At 46.8% G+C, this 14,506-nt stretch overlaps 1 protein-coding gene across 8 annotated transcripts in view; it reads right to left on the reverse strand.

Moving 5' to 3' along the window:
* Positions 1–14,506, reverse strand: part of PLXNA4 (plexin A4) — a 523,648-nt gene that overhangs the window by 308,352 nt on the left and 200,790 nt on the right. Inside the window, exon 1 of one of the 8 annotated variants that reach the window (XM_017885088.1) lies at positions 5,140–5,204. The exons of the other annotated variants lie outside the window; for them this stretch is intronic. The gene's annotated coding sequence lies outside the window, so the exon portion shown is untranslated. Of the gene's footprint in view, positions 1–5,139; positions 5,205–14,506 lie in introns of those variants that run through there. 8 annotated transcript variants of the gene reach the window in all.

Genomic DNA, 14,506 nt, shown 5'->3' on the forward strand with positions numbered 1-14,506 from the left:
TTGTAAAGTGATTCGTGGTTATGAGTGTAGACTGGGAGTCAGATAAACTGGGCTCAAGTCCAACTCCAGCACTTACTCCCTGTAAATGATCAGTCCTTTCTAGAACCCACTTTCCCCATCTGTAAAACAGAGGCAATAAAATGGAGTCATCATCTCCTAAGTTCCATGTGAAGCTGAGATGTGGTTAAATAAGCGAAGTGCTTACCCTCATGCCCCGCACGGAGCAAATTCTGAATAGACATTTGCTAATCCTGGTCAAATTCTGTCCATTGGCCAGAAGTTCCAGTCACGTCAGAGAAGCTTGTTTCTGCCAGAGAGGTGGAAGGGCAGCTGACCACAGTCCACAATCTCCCTGCCCAACCTCCCCTCTCCCCCTCCCAGTCATGGGTGGTGAGGCACACACATCCTCAGGAAGCTGACATACACCCTCCTCATCACTCCTCAGCCAGCTAGTGGCAACCAACAACCAGAAATGTGCAGCTCCATGTGGGGACCTCTGTCAGGCAAGTTAATGTGCTCAACAGAAAACTCATAGCCCCAACACTGTGAGAGGGAAGGAGGAAGGCAGGGGAAGACCTGACTCAGAAGTTAAATGCCTTAGAAGTTGAATGTCTTAGAACACAGGAGTATCACAGCATTCAAGCCAAGACCTCTGACTGCAAGACGTCTGACCTGCAAGAGGGCTCACTTTTGGGAACCTTCATGCTCAAGATTTAGGGCTCTGACCTGCTAGGAACATGATCAGCATCTTGGCAGAGACAGCACAGGCCCTGCATCCAGGCAGCCACGAGCTCTGGTCTTGGCCTCGGTGCTCCCTGGCCATGTGACTATGTAAATAAGGACATCAGTTAAATGAGGGTACGTGAGATAATGTGTGTTCAGCACAGACTGTGGCCCAGTGCCTGGGACCTCTGGCATAAAGACAGAGGAATCTGGAATTTGGAGAAATGGTTGCTCACACCTGAGATGAGGATGGGACCTCGCCTCTCATAACTGATGCCTGACTGAGACCTCGGTTTCTGCTTAGGTGGAAGTGGTTTTAACCAGGCTCAGAGCCTCTGCATACTCCCTACCCATAGCCTCCGTGGTGACCCTCCCCACATCTTTTAGATGGCTCCTCTGTCTTCCTTTGCATGGGGGTTCTGTGTTTCTCCACAATAGTGGTCTCTTCTCTTCCCTGGTCCAATTACAGCCCACCCTCCTCACTCCAGGAAGCTGGATATCCCATCTCTACATCTAAAGGGGGACAAGAACTGGTGACAGAAGACTCACCAGTCACTCAGGTCATTCCCTAAGAAGCTTTTAGTTAGTCCTCTCTGCAACTCCTTTCGAATCCCATTTGTGAGTGACCAGTCTCCCAAAAGCAAGAATGCCAGCCCAAGAGAGCAGGAATGGGGATTTGAGAAAAAGAAGAAAATAAATGTGTTTCTGTGCTCAGGGAAGCTCTCCACACAACACAGCTCAACTTCCTACTCCTGCATTGCCATCTGGTTGCTACTGGCAACCAGGCAATCATATTTTTCTAGTCCCAGATATAATCATCATAATCAATATAGGGTATTTATCCCACTCCTTGGTTCCAAGGAACTCAAAGATTTTCACATCTATTATTCTTTCTTCACTAATGTGAAGGAGAGAAGGGGAGGAGGTCTGCTTGTTGATGGGGTGTGGGGAAGGACTATTTAACAGATGGAAAAACTGAGGAAATGGGTAAGAAGGAGGCTGTGGGAACATGTCATAAGAAAACAGTATTGTTAAAAGCAGTTTGCATTTGGATAGTGCGTTCACTTTTATTCTCTCATCTAGTTTTACAACATCCCCTGAAGTAGGTTCACTTATCACATAGACAAAGCCCCAAAAGTAAAGGATCTTTCCAAAACACACCACTAGAAATGACATTGCCTAAACTGAAACCTAGGGCTTTCGAGTCCCTTTTAGTATTTTTTTCCCACAGCATCTCTACAAACAAGTACAGTATACTGTGGGAGCTACCATGTCTCTTGTATGCATTACCATCCCACCATTGTAAGTGTTTCTCATTATACTTGTGCATTACAGTGACTCTTACACATATGATGTTTCTGTCTAGTCCTGGTTGACACCCACACCAAATGGGCAACAGGGGCAACAAACATGACTAGATTAAAGCACCTGACTGGGTTGGAAAATGTAGGAACTATATTTAATTTCCTAAATTCTATAAATGTTCCCTTACTAGAGTAAAACTTGGGAGGAAAATCAATATTTTGACTCTGAGATCACTCACCGCTTTTGACAACTCTGTGATGTCACCTGTTCCTACAGCCACTGGTTTGATGTCACCTTTTGTCATAGTAACAAAGCGATACCAAAAACATGCTTTGGGGGTCCCTGAAGTGGACAGGAAGCCTTCTACCCTATACACCCAGCAAAGGCTTCAGTGCCACCCTTGCTCGTTAGTGCCAAACACAGGCGGCTGGAAGTAAAAAACATTCATTGAAACACAACTGCAAGAGAAAACATGTGGCCAGGGCCACAGCAGAACTATTCTAAAATAGGGTGTTTTTCTGAGGCTTGTGCTCAGCGTCCATTTCCCTTTGGAGACAGCACAAACACCACTGAAAGGAAGAGAGTAGCTGGCTTGTGCATGAAGCTTCCTCTCTGTTCTCAGAAAAGAACCAGCTGGACACCATCTTATCTTTTATGATTTCCTACCTAGAGAGATGCACAATTTACCACTTAGAAGGAGAGGCCCAAAACAGAAGACCTGACCTGTGACACCTGTGATACCCGAGACCCCCTGAGCAAGGAGATAAAAGGACTCAGGTCAGCCCTGACTTCCTAACCTCATCTGGCACCTCTCAGGATTCTAGAAAGAATCACCATATTGGAAAATTCCCTCCATACCCTCATTCCATTCAGTTGAGTAGGCAGAGGAGGGAAATTAGAAACAAAAGTGCCCAACATGCTAACACCAGGCTAAGGATTCACAGAAGGAAAAGTTGATGACCCCAATCCCTAGAGATGGATGAACCAGTGTCAGCCCATCAATAAAAGCATGTTCAGCACCTACTAGGCGCCATTACTATGAAACTGCTCCAAGCTGGGCCTTGAAACCAGGCTGACCTGCCCACCACCGCACAGCTTTGCCTGACTCCAGGGACACCTCCCGACTTTGGTTATCCTTCCTTTCCGTTCCTATTTCCTCAGTTTCTGACACTTTGCTTTTGTCTCTCCTTCTCTATCCCCAGTGCCCTCACTGGCATCAGATTTGGCACTCCTGGCACTGGCTTTCCAACCTCTCTTTTGGCCACAGTGTGCACCCAGCTCCCGGTTCCACGGTTTTCTGGCCACTATAGGGTACCCGCATTGCTGTCCCTGGGGCCCAGCTCACCTTATCCATCTTGGTTGGCATCTCTGCCATGCCTGTCCCAGCTGCCCACGATGGGAGGCAAGGAGGGCAGAGAGGTAGGTAAACACTCTGTGCATGCTATACTGTCTCTCCCCGAGGTTTAGCAAAATTCAAACTTAGAAGTTTAGTTTCCCTCAAGACACAAATCAGTTTGTGGCTTTTCTTAAGTCATGCTGTTTCAAGTCTATCTTAAAGTAGATTCCCAACTACAACTATTTCTTTTCTTTGTATAATACTTGCTTCTTTCCAAGGAGCTTGCCATCTGCTATCTCTTTTTAGCCACGTAACTTCCTTGGGATGAATGTAGTCAGATCAAAGAACATGAACCCCGTTTTGCCTCATTTGGGGACACCAAGGCACAGAGCCCATGAATTATGTTATCCTAAGTGTGGAACAGTGAGCTCTGCTTTGTTCTGACCACCTTCAGCTGCATAAGCTGGCATGGCCTTGATGGATACAGGTGTAGAGAGTTAGAGGATTAGTCTCTTGTATGGATGAAACACTAGCCTTGTCAGTGGTGATTACCAAAGTCTCCACTCTAATTTTTCACCCAAGTCCAGAGGCTCAACCCTCTTTCCAGGTCTCTGCTCTGGGGCCACCCTGGGAAGAGACAGGGCTAAGATACAAGTTCCCAGTCTGCTCCACTCTCCCCAGCCCTTCTTTACGCATAAAGAACACTTGTTGGGGCATAGTCTGTGCTTCTGGCATCTGGACACATCAGCCTATATCTCTAGGACTCGAGCAGGAAGTACGTGTGACTTGCCTCGGGCTTCCTGGCCACACAGACCCATATCCTCATTTAGAATGGTTGCATCATGGAGCCGGCTGAGATCTGCAGTCTTCAGTGTCAGCTGTGGGTCCACAAACTCCTACTGAACATGTACCCATAGCCCCAGGGGAAAAAACAAGGGAGGAAAGAAAATAACCGAGGTGGGGAGAGGAGAGAGATTCTGGAATCTAGACAACATCAAGAGCCTGTTTCCATGACAACCACTCCTTAATACAGTTGCTCAGACTGCAGCCTGTTCTAATCAGCCCCGTGGATGGAGCCTGCAGACCCAGAAATGGCCTCCAGCCAGGGGGCTCCCAAGCAGCCTGGAGGACCACCACCATCCTCCGACCACCCCAATCTCCTACAAAGAGAACAGAGGGCAAAGGAGGGGTGAGGCTCACAGGGGAGGTGAGAAAGAACAATGAGGAGTGTTGAAGAAAGTAGAGAGTGAAAGGAAGGAGTCAGAGATGCAGCCGGACGTTCGGGGGGTTGTCTGTGGATGTTTGCTGGAGCCACCTGTGTCCGGCGACACTTGTCTTTGTGTTGGTGAGTCTCTGACCACCCACATGACTCAAGACAGGCTGCAGCCAGTGTGTGAGTGTGACCATCCACGGCACGTCCACTGAGCCCATCTCCCTTCCCCTTCCTACACATTGGAGTGCCCGCTTCCTCTATTCTCTCTTTCCCTGTAAAGCTCTAAGCTTTGTGGTCCAAGGATAAACCCTGTGAAGCAAAGGCCAGGATCAGCACCCAGCCAGAAGTAGGTACTAGGAGCTTCCAACAATTTCTCAGCAAATTGTTGGGATAGAGAGAAGAATTGTGCTAATATTCTCTAAATTAGAGGCTTCTGGCTTAGGGACACCCCCCACCCTGCTCCCCACGGACTTCTCAAGTTCCCAGAAAATGATGGGTGACTTCTAGGTTTTCTTCCAATCCACATATGAGACCTCAGAGGCTGGCAACTTGTCAAACTCACCTGCTGGGTCAGGTGTCAGCCTGGAGACTCTGTCCCTGGAAAGCCACACATCCCCCTGCACACTCCAGGCTGCACTCTCCTTCTTCCTGTATTCATCTGGCAATCACCCAAACACGCTGCAAATCAAATGACATATGACATGCTGCACACTCCGTCCCACTCTGAAGGGAGTCCATCTATGGGGACAACGGGTCTGGTTTATATTTTAAGCAGCTAGAGTGAAAAATGGGGAGTGATGAGGTAAGGCCATGGCAACGAATACCACGCCACTATCCAGGATAATTACTTCGCCCAGCCATCCTGGAGCCAGGCGGCGGAAGGCTTGCCCCATAGATTATGAGCAATGAGACAGGGCCAGCCAGCTTAGGAACTCCCTTCCTCCACCTGCACCTTCACTGCAAACGGAAACAGCAGAAGGAACCAATGCAGTGGGAGATCCCAATCAAAGCAAGATGACCTGTCCCTCAATTTCCAATCGTTGGAGAAATGCAAAGAAAAGTCCCTTTGCATACCCTTCCTCCAAGTTACTACATGGAAAATCAGGGCTCTGAATTTCAGTGATGGCTGCTGAGCCAAGAGACAAGGAAAACCCACAATCAACACAGGACAGAGATAGTGAAAAGGTCAGTGATGAGAGAGGGGAAAGGAGAAGCTGAAAGATGTTTGCCACAAGCTAGGAATGACCTATTAAAATCCCCAGCACCTCCCTCAAGCTGGGATGCAGTCCCTGTTAGTGGCTTCACAGCAGTTACACCCCACTCAATGCAGGCTGCTTCAGGGCTCCAGGACACTCGGACTATTGGCCAGCTCAGATGCCACCCCTGCAGGAGCACGTGGAGCCGTATGACTTGGATATGACTGGGCTTCCCTGCTGCAATGCCCTACAGATGCTCCATCGCCACATACCCACGCCTTGCTCAGGGATCATGACCATGTTGACCTCAGCCCCAAAACATGGATGGGAAGGAGCATGCCCAGGGAGTATCCTTAGATTTTCTTTTCCTTTGTTCCCTGAGTCCTCAGATGAAAACAGCTGCAAATTGATGCCCTGGAGAAGAGAATCCAATTCAGGTGCCCCACCAACTAATACAGGGCATCCACTTTGCTCTTCAAAGAGAATCAGAAGTGCAATAGTCAGAACCTGGTGCATAGAAAGACCCTGAAAAGTCCAGGCCTGTGCCAGCTGCCTCCCCTCATGGTCCTAAGTGCAACCCCTTAAAGTATCCAAAGAAATTGACTCCTGAGGGGCAGAAATCTAACAGGGAGGGATGCGACCACACGTGTGTGTGCATGTTTGCCTGCAAGCACGTGCATAGACACACACATCCTTACAAATGAAACTGAGATCACTGGTGATGTGTGGGTGTATGTGTGAGAGTTAGGGGGTTGTGCATGTGGCTATGTGAAGCTCGGGATCACAAATGGAAGGAGAGCTCCATCTGAGGAAAAAAAAAAAAAAACAGAAAAAGCCACCAGCCCTGTACCCTCCGCACCAAGAGATCCTTAGCTTGTTGCGCTCTCATTGGCCTCTTTAGCCTCTCCTATTTTCAGTGAAACTCTCCTTTGTTTCTCCCACCCCAGGTTGGCCCCAGACCACTAAATACACACCACCTGAAGATACAGCAAAACCCAGAGGTGGTGACCACAGCAACATGAGTACACACAATGCAGACTGTCAGCAGCAGGAGGGTCATGTGATTGCACAGGGCAGCCTGACAAGCCCATGTGATTCCCTCCACATTAAGTGGAAACCACTGTCTCCACTGAGAAAGAGAGGTGAAGAGGTGGGAGGAGGGAAAAGTGAGATTAACTTGAGCCAAGATTACGCCCATGGGTTCCGTAGAGACCAGGCAGGAAGGAAAGCCAATAGGAGGGGCAGGAACTGTATCCAGTGTGTGGTTGTGGTTCTGGGAGGATGGAGCTTTTGAGAAGTGTGTCTCTGGTACACCCTACGCAGGAAAACCTCAGCACGACTTACAGGTGGACAAGCATGTGTGTGGGTTTGAAGCACATTTATAAATTGGGTTAAAGGGTGGTTAGGACCACAGATTCTGGTTAAAATACCAGCTTTAGAGTACATGACCACTTAGAGCTTCAATGTCCTCATCTATGAGGTGTAGATAACAGTACAGGGTTGCTTTGATGACATAATCCATGATAAAGCATGGGACGTAGGGCCTGGCATGTAGTAAGTGCTCCATAAATACTAATTCGGTTTATTATTATTTGACATTCCCCATGAGCTCAGGTCTAAAATGACATAGCAAAAATAGGGTAGGTTGATACATAACATTATTATTTGCAAGAAAGCCATTGTTCATATTACCCAGTTAAACAGGGAATGGCTAACTTCTCAACCACACAGAGTATCAACATAGGATGATCATTCTAACTGGATAATCTCAGTATTAGTCTAACATATATTTAAAAGTATCCCGTAGTGTCATGGTAAAGCAAGGACTTTGATATTAGACTATGGGAGTATTCTATTTTTGCCACTTGCTGGCAATTAGGCTGGCTTAGCCTAACGCCCTGCACCTATTAACACCCCAATAGCTGTTTTTAAAAATTACAGTTCTGTGGAGTTTTAGATGTGCTTAATATTGACAATTCTGTTCTTGGTCTAATAGCTTTTTTTTTTTCAATCATCCTTATAGTTGATTGTCAACATATCAAAACAAAAAGATTTATTCTATATCAACTGCCCACTGCTAGACAGAAAGTCGTCGATGGACTTTCACAGGTTTATATGAAACACGTGGATGTATTAATTCTTCAACCCACATTGAGATGAACTGTCACGTCCCTTTTAAACTCCATCACAGGCAGCAAGTATTAACCTGCAATTATTACCGTGTATAATGTGCTTTACAATTGGCAAGAATGTCAACAGTCCCTGGTTCATTCAGCAACCCTGGTATCACTCACAAACTGCAGTTCTCATTTTTTTCCTGAGGCCTGGAGGCAATTGAGAAGCAGATAATAGTCTCAGCCAGATCCAGCCGCCCTGACACTTGCAGTGCAGCTGGCAGGTGCTGGAGCTTCAGACACATGGCCCACAGGTGCAACAAGTCCACCTTGCTCGGGCTCTGCAACCACAGAGGCCCGTCCCAGCCAATGAAGCCATCCCCGGGGGACTCTGAAAATTCTCCTGGCTATCTGCAAACTGGTCTCTCAGAATGTGTGGCCATCTACACTTTAGAATACATGAACAAGCAATTTACTTGGTTATTCATATTATACATACATGTATACACACAGGTATACATGGATATACATATACACACATATACCCGTACATACACATGCATGCATATACACACATACGCATATATACATACGCATATACATATACACATAAAATGTGTATATCCATGCATAGCTACCCTTCCCAGTCACCTTAGGTGACACATTTTCCTAGGGATCTTTGTGGGACAAGGAGGGGCATTTTCTGCTGCTCAAATAGCTTTTGGAACCAAAACATGTGCAAATCACTGGTTTAGGGGGCAAGATCTGAACTCAAGGGGCAAGACCTGAATTCAGAGGTTCACACAACAGGTGGCCAACCAAAGTTTGTGGTCCTAATTATTTCTGCTTTCTTTTCCCTTTCCCTAAAGGCCCTAGCACAGTTTCCTCTGTACCCATGGTCCTCTAGGCCCTGCTGACTAGGGCATGACTGGAGAGAGAAGCACCTGGTTCCTGACCTCAAAAATTTCCCAATGGTGAATGAGCAGCGTGGCACTTTGTAAAGCTTTATGGAATTAGGATAAATGCTTCTGGCTACTGGAAAACCTTATTTTACATGTGCACACATGTGTGCGTGTGCGTGTGTGTGTGTGTGAGAGAGAGAGAGGTCTGCATGGGCTTGTACCCTACTGCCATAGAACACAAATTTATCTTCATAATAGGGTCAATTATGTTCTCCCATTTCCCCACAAGTGAGGCAACAAAAACAAATTTTGAGCTTCAACCTGCAGGAGAATGCCAGGATTCCTGTGTTGAAAAAGGGAGACTTGGTTTACCTTCCCCCTGCCTTGCACAGACAAACACCTGGAAGGTGCTTCTCAATTCTTTGAGGTTGCTACCTCTCCCATGCAGCTGTCAAATCGCACCCCATCAACATGACACAGCAAATAACACTACGACATGCAACCAGCAACTTTCGAAAGCACACTCTCCTCACACCCAGCCCTGTCTGCCTTCTCCAGCGTGGGCTGCTGTCTTCAAACTAACCATCCTGAAACTGCTTAAAAGAACCTGACAGGTAATTTATTCTGTGGCAGAGGATACCAATTTCATTGTCCAGAGGCAAGAGATCCAACTGCATCAGAAAATCCATACTCTCAAGGAACACAGGTTTAATATGATAACGATTCCAAGGGTGTGTGTTCATAATTCTTCCTGTTCTTTCCTCCCCTTCCCTAAAGCTGCTAGCGAATGCTTTTGCAGTTTTTTTAAGGGCCCTCCAAAGAACTGACATAGAATAAATCAAATATTTTACCACGAAGGGTGATTATCAAACACTTATTTGTGAAAAGAGTCAACCAGACGGGGTCAAGGCCTAGCTGCTGTTATGGGATTTTTGCCCACAAGTAAAATGTTTTTAAAAATTGCATCTGATTCTCTTTGCAGAAACTCTGCTGGGATCTACAAAGTTTCGCTTGGGCACCTGGTAGAGAAGGGGATGAGGAGCAAATAAGGTTGATGAACAGGACAACATCTGCTTCTAAAAGCAAAGTCAAGGCTGCTATGAACTTATTTTTCCAAAATAATATGATAGTTATTCTCACATTTTATTTGCTAAAATCCATGCAAAGTAAGTATTATTATTTCCATTTTACATATAAAAAAAACCAAGGCTTAGGGTGTTGAAAACTCAGCTTCTTCAAATATAATATAGGAACAGCATGGTAAACCACAAATTTGCATGGTGAGTTCCCATCAGAAATAGAGCTAGAACTGAAGTCTCCTAACTCAGTCTCTTCCTGCTAGCTCCCGCCCAATGTGACTGCATCACACCTGCATTGCAACAAAAGGTAAATTCTATAGGTAGGTGATTTTTAAACTCGCCTTTGTCACCGAACTTATTATGGGATCTCGGACAAGATGCTTCCCTTTTTAGTATTTTGGAAGATTGACCAGTAAGGGGAGGCTGATAGCTCCTTAGGTCATAGTGAGTTCTTTCTGGTTGGCAGTGTCCAGCACACTGCCTGGGGGATAACATATCCTCCATAAATGCTCACTGCATTGAATTGAGAATAACAACAAAATTCTCTTAATCCCCACTGATGTTCCCTAGCTAGGAGCGCACTGTGATCCGAAGCACAGGACATTGCCCATAGATCCTGAGGCTATAGGACCTAGCATTTCCATGTGCTCATTGCACTAAGCTCAGTGTTTCTAGGTAGTAATGAATGGAATTATTTTTTAAACCCTGCATTTGGAGTCTCTTTCATGCCTTTTTACATTTCATATTATATTTATATTTTTAAAAATCATGACTGTACCACATTTTAAAAATCTATGCAGTCAAATAATAATCCTATTCCCTGGCTGCCAGTCAGGGAAATGAAGGTCTCACAAAGAGTGATTTGCCCAAGGCCAGCAAAGACTGAATATCAGAGAAGGATGATCCCAAAGGTAGACTCAGCTTAATGAGGCCAGAGGTCTGCTGGGGCTTCACTTTGGAGAGGCCCTTCAGGGTAAGGAGTGCCAACGGCTTTGTGAAGTGGCATGCCACCAACGCTCAAAATCACATGCAAGAGTGACACTCCTGACCTCAAGTCACCCGTTGATCACAGCCAGGGGCAAGACAAGGGCGTAGATCTTCTGAGGCTGGAGAACCATGTGCTCACCCTATCTGGGAGGAGCCCCAAGTCCTTAATGATCACATGCCTTCAGGGACGCCCAGGCACTCCAGAGACAATAAAGAAAGGATTAATCCAGATCTCAAAGGGCAGAGAATGAGTTATCAGTCAGGGACAAAGAGTGGAAGATTAAGGGAACATAGTCAGTGTCACCAGCCTGGATTCTTGTGTCAGGGCTACAGAGGTCCCTGATGCCAGGAGCTGGGATGAGCCTATGGGTTGTATATAAATTGTGTATGAAGTTACTGCTTGATGTCAGCAAGCACTGAAACAAGAAAGAGGAGAAGCCTGTAAAGATGGAAATGAGGCATCTCCCAACCCCCATCCCACTTTCAGAAGTTTTAACAGATGTCCTTTCCACTCCCTTTTTTCTTGGGAATGCCTCAAGATTCTTACTTTTCTTGAACGGGCAACTTTCCCCACCACCTACGTGTTCTTTCTAGATTCCAATCTGCTGCTTCTCCATGGGGTTCTTTCTGTTCTTTTTCTTTTTTCTTTTGCTGACCTTTGTCCTCCCAAATGTTATCACTCAGAGAAGTCCCCCTCTGGAAATGTCCCCACTTAAGTGTGCTCTGTGCCCAGACCCTGGGCTAAGCACCAGATGTGGAACACTGACCAAGACGAAAAACAGTCCCATGCCTGTTTAATGCCTGACCCTGAGCTCACAGGGTCAGGCATTAAACAAGGAACCAAGCTGCCCACGTCAGCAATACCTTCTGGCCCCTGATTTTCCTGTCTCTGTGATTTACCTTGCCCTGATCTAGCAGACTTCAAGGGATTGGTTGTTGGGGCTGGCAGGGCCTGAGAGGTCAAACCCCTATGCTGTGCCCAAGGCTGGCTGGCGTTTGATGGGATGGCACCAGTAGGGTCCTATGGGTTGCTGACAAATAGTGTCGGCTCTGCTTACCCCAGCCCGTGCTGCACCAGCTTCCATCCTACTGGTTTTATCATGAAGGAGACCAACCAACGGAAGCCTGAGATCACTGTATAATCATGCAGACAGCCAGACCTCTCCATGCTTTTCCCACTCCTGGTGTCTTCAGGGGCCTAGCTCCCTCAGATTCTCTTGGGGTACAAGAAGTTTTGCCCAACTGAGGGATGTTCCTTTGCTGATGTTTGGAGGCTTTCCTTCCTTTTTGTGTCCTTCCTTTATGTGGCCGTGTTCCTACAGTCAAGGCAAATCCAATCAGCAGTACCATCCTTGTTGCACCCCATTCTCTTTGCAGGAGATTTCCTGGCTTCTGGGCTGCTCTCCATCTGGTTCCAAAGTCCCAAACCTTCAGAGAGAGCAGTCATACTGCCTGAAGTTTGAATCAACGGGGCAATTTGCTTTCTAGAACTCAAGTCTGCCGATACTCTGTATAGCCTTTCTTTCCTCAGTGCAAACGAGAAACTGATGGTTTCATGACTGTGATCTCTCTGCCTTCTCCTCCCAGATGTTTCTAGAGTCGATTCCAGCTGCCACCGGGCCTGTTGTCCATTTCCTGGCACGTGATCAGTCAATACAAATAAAGACGATGAGCTGACACTGCGCTTGGTCGTGACCATGTTCCCCTGGATTGCCCTGGACTCGATCTTCCTTTAGACACTTCCCTCTTCATTAACCTCACGTCTGCATCCTTTCTTTATTACACAGAAGTGAAAATATTGCTACTGAAGGATTCAGCAGAGAAAATTTCCAAAGACCAACATGTGGCATCTCCAGGGTTCCCCATCATTTTCTAAATTGGTACTTCTCTCAAATTAAAACATTTCTGGCATGACTTCTTTTCAAAAAATGTGCACTTCCACTCCAAGCAACACAATAATACACCAATCCCATCAGCGAGCAGAGGAGGGCCATGGATTCCTTTGGCTCCCCCGCTGCCATTCAGTGCTAAAACACTGGCCAACAAAGCCACACCCAGCTCAGTGAACTGGGTGGGATCCCCCTGCCTTTGTTCTTTCTCTGCAAATGCCTGGCTTGCAAACTGAGCCTGATTGAAAACCTGGAGACCAACTTAAGAACATTATCTTGCTGAATTTCAGCCTTCATGAATACTCTTCTAGAATCTGAAAGTCTTTTGTCTGGAAACTCTAGTCCACACTTACTCCTGTCCTTCAAATTTGGAAATTAAACCAGACACCTTCTCATCCTTTTAACGATGCCCTTTGGCTCAGGTGTTGTTATCAGAAAGTAACTTCTTTCTTTTTTTGAGAAGGAGTCTCCGCTCTTGTCTCCCAGGGTAGAGCACAATGGCACCATCTCGGCTCACTGCAACCTCCTCCTCCTGGGTGCAAGCGATTCTCTTCCCTCAGCCTCTAGAGTAGCTGGGATTACAGGCATGTGCCACCATGCCCAGCTAATTTTTGTATTCTTAGTAGAGATGGGGTTTCACCATGTTGGAGAGGCTGATCTCGAACTCTCGATCCACCTGCCTCAACATCCCAAAGTGCTGGGATTACAGATGTAAGCCACTGTGCCCGGCTAAACATAACTACTTTCTTGACAAAGAGGACCTAGTTCTGTCCTTTAAGCATCTTGAATGGCAGGTGTCATCTAATGAACATGTAAAGGGTACCTAAGTTCCAGTAACCCCAGGCAGCCTGGTGCACATCTGTGTTAAGGAGTGTGCGTGTGTTGGTGTGGGAGGGTGTGTGGGATTTGTGTGAACCTGTGCCAACCTGTGGGTGTGCAACCATGCACCCTGTCCACTTTCCCCACACCTGAGTGCTCTGCTGGTCACCGTCAGTAGACCATACAAGCAAAATCATTTTTCTGGATGTGCAGGAGAAACTGAAAACCAGCACTGTCAGGTGTGTTAAAAGGCATCCCCTTAAGACTGGTTCTCATGAACATCCTGGCTTAGCCAATCACATCCACCCTTCCACGTGTAGGTTAATATTCCCAGTCTGCCACCTGCTCCTCCTCCTATGTGATATCTGGAGCAGACACAGAGAGACTTGTGTGCGGCAGCTCACACCCCACACCATCTTGATTTTTGTCTCTGGGATCTTCAAAGCCCTCTCCTTGCCGCAGCCGAGTGGGTGCCCTTGCCTTGGCACCCACTCAACTATCCAGGTAACTATGTTGCCTCATTGTATCCTCACAGAAACCCTACCCCATCCGAATTCCCAAGGGTTCCGTTTTACAGAGGAGGAAATAGAGGGTCAACAAGCTAAGGTAATGAGTCTGAGGCCATACAACTAGTAAGCGGTAGATTTGGGATTCCAGCCTAGAGCTAGCTGTTTTTTGGCACCATTCCCCTTTGCAGCAGGCCTGCAGCAGACACACACACCTTTGAATTCCTTGACAGGCCTGTGCCTGGACCTTCCATCCTCCCTTCCTCTCCCCATCCACCCACATCCAGAATGCGCATTTTCATTAGGCATCTTTGCCCAGTGATCTGCTGATTTGTTATATTAGAATTGCAAACAAATGCTCTCATTTCATCCTCCTATCCCCTCTCTTGCCCTCCTGATGTCTGAAATTCAGCACTGATTTTTCTGGCCCCGCTCCA

The sequence above is a fragment of the Rhinopithecus bieti genome, unplaced genomic scaffold, assembly GCF_001698545.2.
Source record: "Rhinopithecus bieti isolate Rb0 unplaced genomic scaffold, ASM169854v2 scaffold_13262, whole genome shotgun sequence".
NCBI lineage: Eukaryota > Metazoa > Chordata > Mammalia > Primates > Cercopithecidae > Rhinopithecus > Rhinopithecus bieti.